The sequence below is a fragment of the Dendrobates tinctorius genome, unplaced genomic scaffold, assembly GCF_039654945.1.
Source record: "Dendrobates tinctorius isolate UK_male_01 unplaced genomic scaffold, ASM3965494v1 ptg000062l, whole genome shotgun sequence".
In the NCBI taxonomy this organism is placed as follows: domain Eukaryota; kingdom Metazoa; phylum Chordata; class Amphibia; order Anura; family Dendrobatidae; genus Dendrobates; species Dendrobates tinctorius.
Window position 1 is genome coordinate 26,632,077 of NW_027361730.1, and position 16,192 is coordinate 26,648,268.

General features: G+C 43.8%; 1 long non-coding RNA gene across 4 annotated transcripts in view; it reads right to left on the minus strand.

Moving 5' to 3' along the window:
• Positions 1-488: 488 nt before the first annotated feature.
• Positions 489-16,192, minus strand: part of LOC141093021 (uncharacterized) — a 105,885-nt gene continuing 90,181 nt past the window's right edge. For 2 of the 4 annotated variants that reach the window (XR_012232970.1, XR_012232968.1), the window contains exons 2-6: positions 15,698-15,807; positions 2,973-3,125; positions 1,771-1,875; positions 1,581-1,695; positions 489-825 (exon numbers count right to left, since the gene is read on the minus strand). This is a non-coding gene — a long non-coding RNA (uncharacterized lncRNA). The remainder of the gene's footprint in view (positions 826-1,580; positions 1,696-1,770; positions 1,876-2,972; positions 3,126-15,697; positions 15,808-16,192) is intronic. The other 2 variants (XR_012232969.1, XR_012232971.1) reach the window with 2 other exon arrangements.

The window sequence follows — 16,192 nt, forward strand, 5'->3', positions numbered from 1 at the left end:
TTATATAGCAGCCTGGATAGCAGCTGTTATCCAGCGCTTCCGGCCGGGAATCCTGCCTCGCGTCACCACGGGCCGGCGTCATGCAAAGCCGCGCCTCCTCCAAGCCCGACGAGTCAGGACAGGGAGGAGGAAGCGGCTGCATAGAGACGCGTTGCCATGGCAGCGCTCGTACAGGCCCCCGGAAGGAGCGCTTACCGCTGCATTACCGACAGAGCATGGACTGGGATGAGGGGTGTGCGTCTGGTGTGCAAGCGTGTAAAGACATGAATAGGTGCAATTGCGCTGTGAAAGGGAAATGAATTCTGGACACATATCTAATAGAATATTTATACACGTATCTTCAAAAAATAAAAATGTGCCATTAGTGATTTAAATATATAAATACATATGCATATGAGTTTTTAAGCAGATGATTTTTTTTTTAAAATAGAAGTAATAGTACTGTGTATCCCAAGTAAGTGACAGAATAATAATAAAAATGCCATATATATATACACATATGAATTTTTGAGCATATGAATTTTTTAAAAACAGAGGAGACAGTGCTGTGCATCCAAAGGTAGCAGAATAATAATAAAAGTGACAGTGCAATATGACATAGGATATTGGCAAAGATATATTACAACAAGTAGAATATAAGAAAAGGGCGTATATAAACGCATATATAATAAAGAGGAAGGGGATGGGGAAAAAGAGGGGGGGGAAGGAGTCCATGCTGAGTCCAGATATGGTGATAGTCTGGAAAAGGTTTCTGTAATTCCTGAAAAAAGGCTCCAACTGCAAAGAAAATCCCATCACACCATGGTCAGATGGAAAAGAGAAAATCTGCAATGATTAAAAGAGAGTTAAAATATTAGAATAAAAAAATATAAAAGAAAGGTATGAGGAAAACTGAGCTACAAAATGGAGGCGAAACTAAGGACCTCGTTGAGGCCACGTGGCTGAACTGATCCAATTTTTGAGATCCAACGTGTCAATAACTGTGCTAAGGTCTTTCTCCAATTACCTCCCCTAGAAACAATATATATTTTGTCTATGCCAAATGCATTCAAAAGGGTGGCATCACAGTTGTGCGTTGTTTTAAAATGCCTAGGTATAGGCTTGAGGGAGATAGTATTTTCAACACTTGATGAATTGACAATATCACGGTAGTGCTCCCTTATTCTTGTTTTCAAAGGTCTTGATGTAAGACCCACATATACCTTAGGTCAAGGGCAGAAGGCATAGTATACCACCCCTATCGAATCACAGGTGATGTATTGTGTGATGGAAAAATTGTTCTTTCCATTGCAGGACTTGAAGGTGGTAGTCCGAACCATATTAGGGCAAGAGATGCATTCACCACATGGATAGAAGCCCCATTTAGGGCCTTTCGATAAAAAGGCTGTTTCTATTTTGGGATCGGGGTAATAGCTACGGACGAGGAGATCCTTGAGGTTGGGGGATTTCCTATAAGTGATTGAAGGATGTTCAAACAGATACTTGGATAGACTATGGTCCACCTGCAACAGAGGCCAAAATTTCTCCAGTATGTTCTTCATACCTTGCCAGTTATTGCTGTAAGTTGTAATAAATCTCACCTTATTTTCTTGTATGGTTTTACTGCGAGGTTTCAGCAAATCCGTATGATTCATTTTTTCTGCAGCCTTGAGGCCTTTATTGATACTCCTTCTTGAGTATCCTCTTTCCTGAAACCTAAGGGATAAATCATGGGCTTGTTCAGAAATATTTTTCGCATTAGAAAGATCTGTTTTGCCCTAAGAAACTGACCTTTAGTTATACTTGCAATTAGGGTCTGGGGGTGTGAAGATGCAGAATGGAGGAGTGAGTTAACTGCAGTGTCTTTCCGGTAGATATTGGTTTCCAGAAATCCATCTGAAGAGGTGGATATTTTAATATCCAGGAAGTCAATAGAGGACTGACTGTATTTGCAAGAGAGTTTAATATTGAATTTATTATCATTTAGTATCTCTACAAAACCGAGAAGGTCCTGCTCTGAGCCCTGCCAAATCATGAGTATATCGTCAATATAACGGGCCCAGAACAGGACCTTCTCAATGTGGGCTATTGGTTTAGCAAAGAAAATACCCCGTTCCCACATGCCCATGAAAAGATTTGCATACGATGATGTGAAAGCCGCCCCCCATCGCAGTCCCTTGCAGTTGCAGATACATACTTTGTTTGAAAATAAAAAAAATTATGCTCCAAAGCAAACTTTAAGAGAATCCAAAGAAAATTGATGAAATCGGAGGGGTGTTTCGACATCGACAAAAAAATCTTAGTGGCCATAATTCTATCTTGATGCTATATTGATGTGTACAATGAATCCACATCCACAGTCACTAGCCACATGTCTTTGTCGTGCTGGATGACTTCAATTTTTCTTAAGACATCACTAGTGTCTTTGACATAGGATGGGAGGTCAAGCACTAGGGGTTTGAGATGAAAGTCAAGATATTTGGAAATGGTTTCATTGAGGTTTCCATTCCTGGAAACGATGGGACGCCCAGGTGGTAAGTTGGCATTTTTGTGTATTTTAGGTATAACATAAATACATGCCATTTTTGGGTAAAGTGGGATCAGGTGATCTCTAAGATCCCTGGTAATAACACCATCTTCAAAAGCTTGGTCAAGAATACTTTGCAGTTCCCCTTTGAATTTCATAGAGGGATTAAATGTCAGTTTCTTGTAGCAGACTTCATTTCTGAGCTGCTTAAAGGCTTCCTTTTCGTACATTTGGACCGGCCAAATGACGACGTTTCCCCCTTTATCCGCTTTTTTAATGACCACCTCTTTGATGTTTTTGAGCTCGCGTAATGCTGTTCTTTGTGATGCAGTTAGGTTATCCCTATTACTAGAGTGTTTCAAATTCTCAAAGCCTTTAGTCACTAGCTTAACAAAAAGCTCAATATTAGGGTATAGGTGAAGCGGGGGAAATTTTTTAGGGATAGGGAGTAAAAATTTCTCATTACCTGCGGGGGTGGAATCTTGTAGTTCGTTCCTCAATTCCTCAAGAATAGTAATTGCCTTCAATTCTTCCTCCGTCCAGGCCTCCCCAGCCCTTGATTTTTCATGTAACTTTTCTATGACTAGTTTCCGGGCAAAAAGCTGGAGGTCCTTGGTGGCTATAAAGGGATCAAAAGAAGAAGTGGGTGGGAAAGAAAGTCCTAAACTGAGGACTTCCAATTGTGATGGAGTAAACTTAATCTTAGACAAATTGATTTTTGGGTGGGAAAGAAAGTGGGAAAGAAAGTCCTAAACTGAGGACTTCCAATTGTGATGGAGTAAACTTAATCTTAGACAAATTGATTTTTGGGTGCATCATTTTTTCTCAAATTATTGTGCGCCATCACTGTCCCTAGAGGACATAGACGATATTGAAGATGAACGGGATTGTGGCTTTCCTTGTAATCCATTAGCAGGCCATTTATATTTAAATCCCGTTGGAATTTCTTAGTTTTGACTTCTTTGACTTCTTTCTCCCAACCAAGGAATTGGCTATCCAGTTCTTTATTAAGACCTCTAGTTCAGATGGTGATAGACTATCCAAAAACTTTTGGCGCGTAGAGTCCACATCTGCGTCTAGCTTCTCGAGGGTTTTTTTATTATTCCCAATTAATAGCTCAATTAATGATTTAAGGCAGGAGGTGCAGGCCTCCTCCCACCTAGTTCTAAATAAGGGGTCTTCAACGGGGAAGGAGGGCATATTACGTATACGCAGGCCTCTTGGTATCAGTCCTTTAGCCAAGTAGGTCTCCAACAAGGCCTTGTTCCATCATGTCCTCGTTCTTTTTTTAAGAAAAAATTTTGAAGAATTTTTTAGCTCAGTTTTCTGTCCATCTTCACTTGTACTGGACTGCATAGTGTCTCCACAGAAAACGGTATCGACGCAAGAGAGCCAATTTTTGTCTCTTGCTTTATAATCCATCCTGGCTGCAGGGAAAACTGTAAACAGAGTACAGTATATTATTAGCAACAATTCAAATAGAAAATGCCTAGGGTAGACTGCTTCCAAAAGTATCAAACTCATCGAAAAAAAGGGAGAAAAGAAGCATCGTCTAAAATATACACTATATTGCAAAGTCATTGCAAAGTGTATACAAAAAAATATATACAAGTTCCCAGGCTGCACCCTAAGGTAACGTGCTTATTTCTACTTACTTGCCTTTCACTACATGAGCGGTAAATACTTTTTTCGGAGACACCGTCTTTCTCTGCCAATATTTTAGGCGCATCTGCTACCCTGCACTTGCAGTCAGCCTATGTTACTATTAACCATTTGCACTCTCTTGTATATATTTTTTTGTATACACTTTGCAGTGACTAATTTATGTGCCACATTATCACTAGATGAGCTTGCTGCACTTTTTGGACCTGAAAGCCACTTGATTTCTGATACTATTATGTTTATAAATGTATGGTTCTCCATAAACTTGGACTAACTATAGGAGGTTACCGGTTAACCCCTGAATGTCCATTTTTACATACTGCATATGCACTTTAGCAATTGTCCGTCTCATAGGCTTTTTTCTTACCTAGAAACTTTTTTTTGCACCTTACTAATAGGGTAAAGCTTGTATTGTCATAGTGTCTGCACGGTTTTATTCTTGTGACCTTTATATTGCATTTATTGAATTTTAAAATAATGAAGTCAATAAAATTTGTTATAGTTTAGGCGATGCTTCTTTTCCCCCTTTTTTTGATGATTTTGATACTTTTGGAAGCAGTCTTCCCTAGGCATTTTCTATTTGAATTGTTGCTGTATATAGAGGAGTTATACATGGGGAACTTCGGGGACATAATTAAATGTTAAGTGGGCACTAAAACATTATTGTTATAGGGGCACTCAGTATTGTGACCATCAAAGTTGTACATGGAATATTATTACTTTTGAGGGACAAAATTTGGAGGGCACATGCACATGAAATTAATATTTTCTTGGAGGCAATTTTACCATCTAGAGATCACAAAGGAGGCATTATTATGTAAGGGGCACAGTGTTGGTATTTCTATATGAGGCAGTAAGAGGAGCTCTGTTTTTGTACCGCACAGCAGGTGCAGTAATATGGACACATACGGCAGCAGCGGCTCAGTATTGGGGTATCAGCAGGATGAGGAGTTTCTGCAGGTTGGGAATATATTTGCACATGGAAACACGAGAAGCAATGGGATGAAACTGAAAGGGAGACGATACAGATTAGATATTAACAAACACTTTTTGACAGTGAGGGTGATCAATGAGTGGAATAGGTTGCCATGAGAGATGGTGAGTTCTCCTTCAATGGAGGTCCTCAAACAGAGGCTGGACAGACATCTGTCTGAGATGGTTTAGTGACTCCAGCATTGAGCAGGGGGTTGGACACGAGGATTACGATTCTACATGTGAATGGTGCTGGAAATGTGAGAATTCATCATGTGTCATTGTTGTAATTTCTGCAGACGAGTCCTGGCTGGAGAAGTAGACATGTCGGTCTGGGCCACATGGAAAAGACGGGAAAAGTGAATGACTCCACCAGATAGAACGTCAGCTGTAAGTCACCATCTATAACTGTACTGTAATCTCTTATATGTTCTGTAGGACTGGTATCTACCACTATGTGTCACCATAAGGCGGTAATATCAGTGCTGGTCTTTGTATAGAGATTTATTTTCAATAACAGTGTGGTCACCTCCTGAGGTTCCCCTATACCACCATAACTATAATCATGATTACCTGGTTAAGGACCACAAGGAGACACAGACAGAAAGGGCCCCTGTGCAAGAACAATATATAGGCCCTTTGCAGCCCAAGAGCACCTTCTTTGGAGGTAGATATGGGCCCCCTTACATTTTGCGCCCATGTGCGGTTGCGCAGGTTGCACCAATGATATGTCCTCCTGTTAGGGGCCCACTCAGATGTTTTACCCCCCCTGAGCTGAACCCCTAGCTACGCCTCTGAGCAAAGCCATCACTTTTAGTGATCATTTACTGTACTGTGGTTGTCTTGGGACTAGGATTACATATTGGGGGGGGGCCGGTTGGTGCATGAGAGATTGATAGACTACGTCAGAAAAAGACTTGCGGCCTATAGGGAAGATCCGGGGACCCCCACTAGAGCCAGAGCTTCAGACAGAACCTACGTGGTGACTCATGACTGGGTACAACACCTTTGCGAAAAGAACATTAAAGTTAAATAGTGAGACTTTCTTACTAACACTAATTGTGATAAGATACTGCTGTATATAAATAGAATTATATCAAGCTCTGACTGTTCCTCATGATCTCTGTTCGTTGCATCCAGACACCTGCATTACATGTGTACTCTGCATCCCCGCCTGTAAAGGTACTGTCACACTTAGCGATGTACCAGCGATCCCGACCAGCGATATGACACGGTCAGGATCGCTGGTACATCTCTAAGTGGTTGCTAGTGAGCTGCCACACAGGCAGATCTCACCAGCGACATCGCAGGGGTCGGGGGTCACTACTTACCTGTCAGACGAGGCGATCCTGACGTCCTCTCGCCCGCGTCCACGCGTTGCTCGTCGGTGCCACAGGAAGCCCAGCAGGAAGCTGACGACGAGAAACAGTCCAGGACGTTCTCACGCGATCAGCGATAACCAGCGGGGGAGTGTTCGGAGGTAAGTATCAGACATAGCGATATCGCTATAACGTCACAAATACTAGTGACGTTATAGCGATATTCCTAGCGTTATCGGTTAGTGTGACAGGCCCTTTAGAGTACTGTTCTTTTAAGCCACTGTTTGTTTTCTGCATCCTTGCCTGTGGGAGTTCTGTTGCTTTAAGCCACTGCGTGTACTTTGCACCCTCTCCTGTGAGAGTACTGTTCATTTAAGCCTCTTTGTGCACTCTATAACCCCCCCACCTGTCTGAGTACTGCTCTTTTGTGTTTTCTAGTAGTGTTGCAAATCAATAATTGGCATCAATCATCTCCATGACATTTGCAGTTCAAAGAAATAATTTTTCTGGACCTATATCTGTTTACTAGTAGTCTGATAAATAAATAATTGGCATCAGCTGTCTCATTGGCATTTATAGACCAAATAACTAATTTTCCTTGACTGCTGTGTATTTTATAGTAATCTGAGAAATAAATAATTGGCATCAGCTGTCTTGTTGCCATTTTTGGGCCAAATAAATACTTTTTCTGGACCACTGTGTGTACTCTAGTAGTCTGGGAAATACATAATTGGCATCAGCCATGTCTTTGCCATTTGTAGGCCAAATAACTATTTTTTTTTACTGCTGTGTGTTTTCTAGTAGTCTTGGAGATAAATAATTGGCATTAGCCATATTGTTGCCATTTGTAGGCTGAATAAATATTTTTTTTTGATCTGCTGTGTGTTTTCTAGTAGCCTGAGGAATAAATAATTGTCATCAGCTGTCTTGTTGCTATTTGTAGGTCAAATAAATATTTTTTCTGGACTGCTCTGTGTTTTCTAGTAGTCTTGGAGATAAATAATTGGCATCAGCCATCTCATTGCCATTTGTAGGCCAAAAAATAATTTTTCTGCACCACTGGTTGTTTTCTAATAGTATTGCAAATAAATAATTGGCATCAGTCGTCTCGTTGCCATTTGTTTTTGAAACAAATATATTTTTTGGGACTGCCATGTATTTACTACTAGTGTGTCTAATACATAAATCTAGTTTTATGCCATCTCTTTGCAAGTAGTATGCAGAAAAAACAGTTGAAAAAATAGGAGAACATCAAATAGGGGATGTAGACATGGCTGTGGTGGTGCTGGTGTAACTGCCCATGGTGGTGGTGCTGCTGCAATGAGAGGACATGGTCATTCTATACTTGCTACGTGCCCAAATACAACACCTTCTTCTGGTGCATGCAGGTGACAGAACATTATGCATCGTTTTGTAGGATGAATATCGCTGCACGAATGGTGAGGCCACAACATGATAAAAAGGTGTTAGATTGGATGGCTAATAGTGCCTCCAGTTCCTTCGCATTATCTTTCACTCAGTTTACTGCAGAAAACGCAGAGTTGGCACCTGAGACCATGGTCATACAGCTTGAACCTCACCTCCTTGCAAGTCAGGCAAAGTCTGAGCCTCAAGTCATGCAGCAGTCTCTTCTGCTTTTTGATGACTCCCCTGGTTGGGGTTCCCATTCAGCTGGCCCTGCCCATTAAGTTGAAGAGACTGAAAGCACTGATGCCTAACCACTTGTTATGTTGGAAGATGAGTACATGGGCGGGCTATAATACATGGTCAGTGGACCACCGCAGCACATGTCAGATGATGACGAAACTCAGTTGCCAATTGCAGCGTCTTTCTGCAGTGTGCAGAGCGGCAAGGAGGACAGGATTGAGGAGTCAGTGACAGGTGATGCGAGGGATGATAATAATAATAATAATAATAATAATAATAATCTTTATTTATATAGCGCCAACATATTCCGCAGCGCTTTACAGTTGAACAGTTTCAAACACAACAGTCATAAGTAACAACGTTAACAATACAATAATTAAAGCGAAATAAGACAACCCTGCTCGTGGGAGCTTACAATCTACAATGAGGTGGGGGAGATACAAAGCACAGGTTTGTATTTACAATGATGTATTTACAATGATGGTCCAGCCATCTTCAGGGGGTGGGGGTTAGATGGAGATAGTGAATGGGCTACACACACACACAAACATAACATGACTTTGATTACTGAATGTGATAGGCCGCTCTGAACAAATGTGTTTTGAGCGAGCGCCTATAACTATGCAAATTGTGGATGGTCCTAATATCTTGGGGTAGAGCATTCCAGAGAATTGGCGCAGCACGGGAGAAGTCTTGGAGTCGGGAGTGGGAGGTACGGATTAGGGCAGAGGTTAGTCGAAAGTCATTTGCAGAGCGCAGCGGTCGGTTAGGCCGATAGACAGAAATGAGGGAGGAGATGTAAGGGGGTGCCGCACTGTAGAGAGCTTTGTGGGTGAGAACAAGTACTTTGAATTGTACCCTGTAATGAATTGGCAGCCAGTGTAACGACTGGCGAAGAGCGGACGCGTCTGAGTAACGATTAGCCAGATGGACAACCCTGGCTGCTGCATTAAGGATAGACTGGAGAGGGGAGAGTCGAGTGAGAGGGAGGCCAATTAATAGAGCATTACAGTAGTCCAGGCGGGAGTGGATCAGGGCGACAGTGAGAGTTTTTGCTGTTTCCATGGTGAGAAAAGGGCGGATTCTAGAGATGTTCTTTAGGTGTAAGCGGCACGAGCGGGCAAGAGATTGTATATGGGAGGTGAAGGAGAGATCGGAGTCAAACATAACACCCAGACAGTGCGCCTGCTGTCGGGGTGTTATTATGGTGCCACCCACAGAGAGGGAAATGTCAGATTTAGGGAGGTTAATAGATGGTGGGAGCAGAAGAAGTTCAGTTTTGGAGAGGTTGAGTTTCAGATAGAGAGCAGACATGATGTTGGAGACTGCAGACAGACAGTCAGTGGCGTTCTGTAGTACAGCGGAGGTAAGGTCAGGGGATGATGTGTACAGTTGTGTGTCATCAGCATAAAGATGGTACTGAAAGCCAAATCTGCTGATGGTCTGTCCAATTGGGGCCGTGTAGAGAGAGAAGAGAAGGGGGCCAAGGACTGAGCCCTGAGGTACCCCAACAGTGAGAGGAAGAGGAGATGAAGTGGAGCCAGAAAACAGAACACTGAAGGAGCGGTCGGAAAGATAGGAGGAGAACCAGGAAAGAGCAGTGTCCTTAATGCCTAGTGACTGGAGCCTAGAGAGTAGGAGAGGATGGTCAACAGTGTCGAAAGCTGCAGAAAGGTCGAGAAGAATGAGCAGAGAGTGGTCACCATTACGTTTTGCTGTCAGAAGAGGTCTAGACCCCACATTGAGCGGAAGTAATCCTAGTGACGTTCGCAGTTCAGAGGAAGAAGACGTGGCCACGTTTCCCCATCAGCACAGCAAAAGAGGGAGCAAGATGCAAAGGCACAGTGAGAGACCCTTAAGCCGTATGTTGTCAGCGACTGCCCACTGTGCCGCTGAAATCAGCACATCAAAGACAGCTTCAATTAGCTCACTGGTGTGGCGTTTTTTCAGGAAATGGGCTGATGACAAACAACAGTTGGTTCGCACGCTGTGCCGTTAGACTCTGAGGTGAGGAATAAATCTTTGAACCTGAGCATGTGCATGACGACACATTTGAATTCCAAGAACAAGGTGCAGTGGAATACACACCTTAAAAAGCATTACAGATCTTAGCCTCCTCCTACTGCGGTCTTAGCCTCTTCCTTCTGCTCACAATCAACAGGGCCACCTGCCTCCCCGCAAAAAGAGATTGTAACAGCACCACTATCACCACCAGTGTCACCGAGCATCTCTACACCATGGTATGGAAGTATTCAGCTTTCCATCCCCCAAACTTTCGCGTCATGGTCCTGAATGACAGCATTTCCAAATTCCTGGCCTTTGAAATGCTGCCATTCCAGCTGGTGGAGACAAACATTTTAAGAAACTGATGGTTGTGGCTGTCCTGCAGTACGTTGTTCCCAGCCACCACTACTTTTCTATGCAGGCCATCCCTGGCATGCACACACATGATGCTGGCCAAATCAGGTGTGCACTGCGCAATGCCATCAGTGGTATGGTCCACATAACTATTGATACATGGACCAGTAATTATGGCCAGGTAAGTTAATCTCCCTAACTGACTAACACTAAATGTAGTGGCGGTTGGGAACGAGGTGGAAGGTGTTCTAGCTCATGTTCTACTGTAGGACTGATGGGGCTGATAATCTGCTCCCTTACACTCTTAAGGATTAAATATACTTGATGTTTATATATGTTATAAAAGGGTAACAGTCACTGGGGTTGCAGTTAGCTTAGACAGGGCTAACTGTAATGGCCAGACCAGTTTGAGGGGGAGCTGAGAGTTGTGTTAGGTACAGGAAGTGACAAGTCAGTGAGTGGTGAGCAGTGACAAGTGACAGGCTCAGGACAGGGCTGATAGGGACAGCGAGATCACAGAATCTTGGAGCAGGGGATTGAAAGAGAACCCCTCCGCATGAGTCCCGCTTTGCTATCCTGGGAACCTCAAGATAGACATCAATGCCTGGGGTCACACTTCTGCGAAGCTGAAGGAGAAATTGGACTCAGACCCTTAGAGGCGCAGTGAGATGGAATCCAGATATACTGCTAGAAAAAGAGAAGATCCCCTAGAGCTAGAGAAGATAGTAAAAGGGATGTTCTACCTATACCAAGAACCAGGGCTGAAGTTGTGTCCGGTACCTGTGGGAAAGATGACAACACGTTGGGCCTTATCTTCTATACCTGCTTGTAAATACTGCCATTCACCAAGTAAAAGTTTGGTTGTTTTTATGAACCTTGCGTCTCCTGGATTGGTTGCTGCCCGAGTTCCAGAAGAGGGATTCCTGGAGTCTGAAGAGGCCTGCAGCCCTTAAGTAAGTGTGAAGCACTTCACACACAGCAGCACATCGGGATTGGGACACGAGTTGTCTGTAGGATGTTCTTAAACGCCTCTATTTAGGGGACAAATCCCACAACCTGCAGGAGCTGTGAATGGGGATCAAACAGCAGACAGATGAGTGGTTGGTGTCAGTGAACCTCAAGCCCGGCCTTGTGGTGTGCGATAACAAGTGAAATCTCGTAGCAGATCTGGGCCTAGCCATTTTGACACACATCCCTTGCCTGGCGCATGTGTCCAACTTGGTGGTTCAGAGCATCCTGAAAAACTGCACACACATGTCAGAGCTGCTGCTGAAAGTGTGGGCAATGTGAGCTCGCTTTCGGCGTTCTCACGTTGCTGCTGCTCACATGTCTGCGCTTCAGTTTCACTTCTGCCTTCCACTCACCGGCTGATATGCGACATATCAACAAGGTGGAACTCCACCCTGTATATGCTGGATAAACTGCAAGCAGCAGAAGGCACATACAGTGAGTTGCTTTGCAGAACAACACCATTGCAACACCAATGAGTGGGCCTCCATGCAGGACGTGTGTGCCGTGTTGCGCTGTTTTGAATATTCCACCAGTATGGCAAGCGCTGATGACGCCATCATCAGTGTTACTATACCACTTCTATGCCTGCTGGAAAAAAAAAATTCAGGCCATGATGGATGAAGTGGTCGCACAGTAGGAAGAGGAGCAGGGCGAATTCACACAGTTACCAGGCCTATCATCCACACATGGCTCAGAGGGTGGGTTACTGTCTCAACAGCAGCCAGGTACCCAACTGTACAGCCAGGGAACAGTTTGGGAGAAGGAGGAGAAAGAGGAAGAACAACCATGTTCACAGCAGGGTGGCGCTCAGGTCAGCTCTCGGGCATCACTTGAACTGGCTAGGGGGATACAAAAAACCCAGTTGGTACACCTCCAACCAAGGGAAGCTTGTTGTTGACTCTGGGCCACCTGGCACATGTGGCGCCCCCAGGAGTACGGTCGCCACAGTGGCATTGCCTTCCTCCTAGGGAGTGTAATGTCATGCTTGGAAGCAATGACTCATACATTTGTGGCCAAAAGTATTGACACCCCTGCAATTCTGTCAGATAATACTCAGTTTCTTCCTGAAAATGATTGCAAACACAAATTCTTTGGTATTATTATCTTCATTTAATTTGTCTTAAATGAAACAACACAAAAGAGAATGAAGCAAAAAGCAAAACATTGATCATTTTACACAAAACTCCAAAAATGGGCCAGACAAAAGTATTGGCACCCTCAGCCCAATACTTGGTTGCACAACCTTTAGCCAAAATAACTGCGACCAACCGCTTCCGGTAACCATCAATGAGTTTCTTACAATACTCTGCTGGAATTTTAGACCATTCTTCTTTGGCAAACTGCTCCAGGTCCCTGATATTTGAAGGGTGCCTTCTCCAAACTGCCATTTTTAGATCTCTCCACAGGTGTTCTATGGGATTCAGGTCTGGACTCATTGCTGGCCACCTTAGAAGTCTCCAGTGCTTTCTCTCAAACCATTTTCTAGTGCTTTTTGAAGTGTATTTTGGGTCATTGTCCTGCTGGAAGACCCATGACCTCTGAGGTAGACCCAGCTTTCTCACACTGGGCCCTACATTATGCTGCAAAATTTGTTGGTAGTCTTCAGCCTTCATAATGCCATGCACACGGTCAAGCAGTCCAGTGCGAGAGGCAGCAAAGCAGCCCCAAAACATCAGGGAACCTCCGCCATATTTGACTGTAGGGACCATGTTTTTTTCTTTGAATGCCTCTTTTTTTCTCCTGTAAACTCTATGTTGATGCCTTTGCCCAAAAAGCTCTACTTTTGTCTCATCTGACCATAGAACATTCTTCCAAAATGTTTTAGGCTTTTTCAGGTAAGTTTTGGCAAACTTCAGCCTGGCTTTTTTATGTCTCGGGGTAAGAAGTGGGGTCTTCCTGGGTCTCCTACCATACAGTCCCTTTTCATTCAGACGCTGACGGATAGTACGGGTTGACACTGTTGTACCCTCGGACTGCAGGGCAGCTTGAACTTGTTTGGATGTTAGTCGAGGTTCTTTATCCAACATCCGCACAATTTTTGTGTTGAAATCTCTTGTCAATTTTTCTTTTCTGTCCACATCTAGGGAGGTTAGCCACAGTGCCATGAGCTTTAAACTTCTTGATGACACTGAGCACGGTAGACACAGGAACATTTAGGTCTTTGGAGATGGACTTGTAACCTTGAGATTGCTCATGCTTCCTCACAATTTGGTTTCTCAAGTCCTCAGACAGTTCTTTTGTCTTCTTTCTTTTCTCCATGCTCAATGTGGTACACACAAGGACACAGGACAGAGGTTGAGTCAACTTTAATCCATGTCAACTGGCTGCAAGAGTGATTTAGTTTTTGTCAACACCTGTTAGGTGCCACAGGTAAGTTACAGGTGCTGTTAGTTACACAAATTAGAGAAGCATCACATGATTTTTTAAACAGTGCCAATACTTTTGTCCACCCTCCTTTTTTATGTTTGGTGTGGAATTATATCCAATTTGGCTTTAGGACAATTCTTTTTGTGTTTTTTCATTTAAGACAAATTAAATGAAGATAATAATACCAAAGAATTTGTGTTTGCAATCATTTTTAGGAAGAAACTGAGTATTATCTGACAGAATTGCAGGGGTGTCAATACTTTTGGCCACAACTGTATCTCTATCAGGTAAATTTGGCACACAGCACAGTGTCTTCTCCAGGCCAGCAGAGGGAGCTCTGAACCAAACTCCTGAGGAGCTGCTTTGTGGCCAGAAAAGGGAAGTTAGACAGATCGTGTGGACACTGTGGAGAGGGTGAAGAGTGTAGACGTGGAGAGAGGAGCTGGGAAGGGTTGAGCTGAAGTGAGCTCACTCCCAGCTGGAGCGCATAGACCAGACCCCAGCGTCTGAGGTTGTATGAATACTGATGATCCTGCAGCAGAAGCCGGAGGAACAAGAGCCTGTAAATGCTCTGTTCTCACCTAAGACTCGGAGTCACAGCAGCAACGTGTGTGAGCCAGAAAGAGATGGCTACAGCTGCCTGCCATACGAGTGGAGTTTAAGTAACATCAAGCAAGAGGAACTTGAGTGTAATTCAGTACTTCAGATTAGCGCTAGAAAGGAGACTACACAACCCATCTGTATAGAGAGATTCCCAAGTTGCTTCCAGGCCGACCAATTCCTGTACCATCTGTGATCTGGATCTTGGACTGTACCTACAAAGCCCCATAAAAGGTAAAAGAAACTGCACCTGCAACCCACTCAGCACTGCTATATCTCTGTGCCTAACACTACACCATTTACCTTAAAACCTATTACTACTGCACTGGGACTACAGCTCTACCTGTGGAGAGCTATTACATCTTTGTTGCGCCCCACCATCTGTCCCAGAGGATCTGCACCGCAGCGTCGGCTTAGCACCTTCATTGCCAAGTACAACAGGTGGCGTCATGAATCATCTACCTATAAACTTTATTCAGCTACATTTCATCCATTTTACATTGGACACCCAGGGCCACGGAACGGGTCACCGCCGCCGTGACACATACCTTTGAGACACCGGCCCAGTACTGAGTATCCCACAGCCCTGGGGTGATCCACACACAAGACCCAATACATGCTGCTGTGCCTGTGCAACGACCGCTGAGTTGCCCGAATTGCCACCAGTGTAGAATACTGGGTGGCCACCTTGCAGGATCCCTGCTACAAGGACAACGTACCATCCTTACTTCCGTCACTGGAAATGGAGCACAAAATGCATGAATACAAGCTCACGCTGGTAGAAAAAACTACTGATGGCTTTCCCAACTGACAGTGGGGGCTCAGTGGAAGAACAAGGCAGAGTCGGAGGAGGAAGTCGGCAACGCAGCTGGGGCACCGCCAGCACCTCGAAAGGCAGGGTTAGCATGGCAAAACTTTATGAGCATGCCACAAAATACAGATACAGCACCACCATGTAATAGGATCAGTATTAGCAGGAATCAGCATTACAGCAACATGGTTGTAGAGTACCTGTTCAACTTCCCCACGTACTAACTAATGGGTCTTCACCATTTAACTTCTGGGTCTCTAAATTGGACACATGGCCTGAGCTGGCCCTTTATGCCTTGGAGATGTATTTAGCATGGCATGGGGTGTGATCGCAGGTAAGCACATCCGCCTGTCCACATCCAACGTGGGGAAGCTAACATTCATTAAAATTTAATTTGTTTGACTCCTCCCCAAATAAAGAAAAACAAAAAACCATGTTGGCTACCTCTGCCTCTTCCACCTACACCGCCACCTCGTACAGTTGGACCTCTGCTCCCTGGTTGTAGCTTGTTTGTTGATTTTTGGGTTCATTCTATGTGCCTTGAAGTCAGTTCCCTAAAACAAAAATTACAATTACAAACAGTGTTGAATTACTCCTTCCTTGCCTCTACCACCAATATCGCCTCGTTCCCCTCTTCCTCCACTTGAACTTATGACTTCTGGTTCTAGATTGCTAGTTTTCGTTTTCTTAATTGTAGGTTGTTTAAGCCAGTTCCATTAAAAAAAAGAAAGAAATAATTTAAAAAAAAATATAAAATCCAGTGTTGGATTACTCCTCCCTAACTCTTCCACCCATACCTCCAAGTCTACCTTTTCCTTCCATTGGACATACAGCTCCTGGTTCTACATTGCTAGTTTTAGTTTTATTAATTGTAGGCTGTTTTAAGTCAGTTCCATAAAACAAATGTAAACAAATAAAAAGAGTAAAAAAAAATGCCAA